General features: G+C 46.7%; 1 pseudogene; it reads left to right on the forward strand.

Moving 5' to 3' along the window:
* Positions 1-1282: 1282 nt before the first annotated feature.
* On the forward strand, positions 1283-3679 carry LOC146200880 (uncharacterized; annotated as a pseudogene).
* Positions 3680-3942: the final 263 nt, after the last annotated feature.

Below are 3942 nucleotides of genomic sequence, written 5' to 3' on the forward strand. Positions count from 1 at the left end.
CCACGGTTGTGTCGTACAACGAACAGTTGCTGTTACAAAAGTGAGGGTTCTGCATTAGTTCATCTGTTGCTCCAGTGCTCTCAGATATTTTTTTTACAGCCATGGATAAGAATGTTAAAAAAAGCCTAAATGATTAGCGCATTATAAAGATCTATCGTTATGTGGATGATTACCTAGTTGTTATAGACAGTTCCGCGGCCAGCAATATGCTTCAAACTGTTTGTGCCGTTGTTAAGGTATTTAACACTTGTTCCGGTTTTCTAAACTTCACGTGGGAGGTACCTAACGAAACCCGCATACAGTTTCTCGATCTTTCGCTTGTATTTAATGCGCCCATGTATGCTAGCTGTACAATGTAAGATAGAATGCGCGCTGCCCTTTGACAGCGTGCATTTGAAGCTGGTTAAGCGGGCAGTGGTAACCGGTACGCTTCGGGCTGCCCTCACTAGGATTTGTGAGCACTTGGCTGAGTCTAGTCTTAATCGCCAGATTAAAAGGCTGCACTCGGCTGGCTATTCACCATCTCTTATTTGAGGATTGTGAGAAGCGCTTTTACAGAAGGTTAAGCAAAATGAAAAGAAAGCTACGGAAAAGAAACCTGTTGCAGAAAAATTAAATAAAAACAAAGCAGCGCCAGTGACGTCTTGTATGTCTTCTTCCTGTGTCCTGTTTCTTCACGCTGTGTTTATTTCGTGACAATTCAAACTAAATCCGATAAATGGGCTCTAACCCACGAGTCTCCCCGACCCGTCTTTCAGTGTTGCCACCGAACAGAGAGGGAACGTATGTCTGAACAATTACTAAGCAGTACTTCTTATTAAATTAAACAAAGAAACAAAATCTTAATGCGATGGATCTGAACGGCTCCGGTTCAAACCCGGATGTTCGGGTTCAGTGACAAAGGATTGTTACCACTGAGCAACATTTTTGTTTTATTTCCATGGCACGGCCGCTCGATGGAAGTGCAGGTGCGGCCTGCTGCATCGCGCCGCCGTCAATGGGCGAGCGTGTCTTGGGGAGTTTACAGTTGCGCCCGCTGTTTCTGCTGAGGGCGCCACTGTTCAGGGACACGTCACCGTCGGGATTGCGGGCTCGGGGCGCGCGGTTTTGTTCGTCTCTGGACGCGTTCGCCTCAGGTCGGCGTAATCAGCTCAAGTTTTATTGTGTGCGCGTGTGTGAGCTCGTTTACGTCTAGACGGGACGCGTTTGCGTTGTGTGCTGGGCTCGCTTCGTGCTATTTGCTGTGCGCACGTGCGGTGGTCCGTCTCACGCGTGCGGCGCAATGCCGCGAAACTGCTGTGTGCCGCTCTGCGACACAAACGCGAGAAAAGACCCTACCGTGAGGTCACATGAGTTCCCACGCGACCTCCAGCGTAGGGAAGCGTGGCTCAAGAATATCTCCCGCCAAGGACAAGCGGGAAAAAGTAGCAAGTGGGCGCCTAGCGACAGGTCTCTGGTATGTTCCTTACATTTCACACAGAATGACAGAGAGCTCTTCGAAATTCAGTCACATCTACTGGTTAAGCCAGTCAGGTTCCTTACTCGTGCACACGTTGAACCAAACAACCTGGAGAAAATGAAAGTTTGCAGGGCCACTCAAATCTTTTCTCCGGCAGTAATAGCAACGCTACAATTTCTTCAAGAGAACCCGGAATGTCATCCTGAAGCATGCCACTTCAAAGACAGCTCGGCTACAATATATTTCACGCGAATGGTTGCGAAATGGTATGCCCTACATGATATCGGTGCAGTGAAGGCAAGCGGGACGCATGAGAAAGCATTCTTTTTAACAGATGATGAACGACTCTCCTGGCTGGAGCTAGATTTCATCTGTTACTTGGAAGACCTCCAAATGAACGCTGGGCGGTCGAGGCGAATCACAAAAGAGACCTACGAAGCCACACTCCTGACAACACGGTCAACAGTGACACTGATTGAATATCTTCTTGACCACCTAAAGTAGGTTCTTTTTTTCTCGGCTCAGTTTTACGTTGTTTGCAACAGGTTACTCAAATGAATTTCATAATTGCAGCTTCCACTATGTCTTAACACGCGGGCTAAACAGTGACCCTGTGGAATCGCTGTTTAGCTGTCTTCGGCAGTTCAACGGCGGCAACGACCGGGTGGATGCCAGGACTGCACTTTTGACAGCGGAGAAACTGCTAAAGGTACTGCTTAAAAATATTCCAAAGTGTGCTCATCAAGGTCACGTTAACATGGTGATAACTTGGGCCAGTTCTTGTGTCCCCGTGTCTTTCGCTGGTACAATATGCAAGGTCACATTCCTCTCTCTTTTTTTCAGGTTGGCATCCTTCAAGCAGCGAGAAGTGGCAATGCACCCACTTCTGAAATGAAAGCAGCGCTGAGGGTAACAAGTCTAGATGCTGAAACATATGCCCTGCCAACTGCCATTGAATTTGCTACCAGGGAGCTGACCAGTGAACTCGGATTTTTAACGCTGTGTTCTGAAGCAGAGGAACACTTTGAGGTGGCACCAGTAGCGTTCCTCGCTGGTTATGTTGCGAGAACATGTCAGGAAAAGGTATGAACTGATTTTTTTTTAGATAAACATACACATTGTTATAAAATTTCCTCTTGTCTGAACGGCCTTGGAAGCAAAGAAACCTGTGCATACAATATTTGTTTATACTCTTGAGATTGTCTGAGTAGGAGCCAATGCGATAGCGTTAAAAGCCCCATTCCGCAGAAACAATGGTGACCGCCCTGTCGTCAAAACGCCGTGAGAATGTCTGTGGCAGGAGGTTTTTTACAGGTGATGTGGCCGGACCCTGATTGTTCGGCGGGATGTGTGGTGCAACGAGACCACATGACATGATAAAGTTGGCAGGAGCTGCGAACTCTGCAGCTTCATTAAGATGAGAGGGTGAGATGGGAATGGAAACCGGGATCCTTGGATCATGAGTCAGGCACGCTACACCGAGACTACACAGGGACGTTCGTATGACTTGGTTAAAGCGGGGCTTTATATCTGTGTCGGGTGGTATATTTCACATAATGTGGTTGCCTCCGACTGTATAGCTAAAGATTATGCATGAGAGGGATAGAGGCGGTAATTAAGGGATGTGTTTAATAAGCGGGTAGCAAGTGCATGTATGCTAACGAGGATCCGTAAGGGGAGAAAGCTCCAAATTTGTCTACCACTATACCAAGTTGTTGGTTTATGTGATATTTTCTGATGGTTTTCAGATGACGTGCGAGTCGTGCAAGACCCTGTTGCAGGAACCACAGCCAACAGACCCTGTTTACGGACTAATGAAAAACATGGACAACGGAGGCTTGGTATATACCCCAAAATGGAAGCAATCAAGCTTTGTCAGCTTACGTGCGTCTTCATTAACCGGATAATGAAGTCTCAAGAGGTCCGGCGAAGCAGCAAGCTGTGTGAACTGTTCATTTCAGTATTGCTTCCGCACTTTACACAGTACCCGCAGCTAATCTGCGAAAAAAACAACCGTGCCCACACTGAGGAGCTTTGCAAGATATTCCTAAGTAAGTTGCTGCGCCCACTGATAGCGAACTGGGCCGGGAATCTCAACGCAACAGTGGAGCGACTTTTAAGGCTATGCCATAAACCTCTCTCCAGGAAGGTTCTCCGTTTGTGAACGTCTTCTTCCTCTTTTTGTGTAACTGTGCAATAAATGTATCTAGTCTTGCTGAAGCAGTTTGTGGTTTCCTCGGCTCCAGTTGCGCTTAGAAAAATTCACAACTTCACTATACTAAATGTATTTGTTTTTCTAAATTACAACAGTTTACAACCTTGATGTTCCACGGAAATGTGCTGAATATCAGCGAAGCATCAAGCAATTTTTCTGATCGCGGGTAAGCTAGTTTTAAACTGGAAGACTTGATGCGCAATCTTGAGACTAGAAATTGTTGAATGCTAGCTGTAAGTTGCACAGTAGAGTACAGTCGCCCAGTCAC

Source organism: Amblyomma maculatum, chromosome 2 (assembly GCF_055883805.1).
Source record: "Amblyomma maculatum isolate TAMU_Amacu chromosome 2, ASM5588380v1, whole genome shotgun sequence".
In the NCBI taxonomy this organism is placed as follows: Eukaryota; Metazoa; Arthropoda; class Arachnida; order Ixodida; family Ixodidae; genus Amblyomma; species Amblyomma maculatum.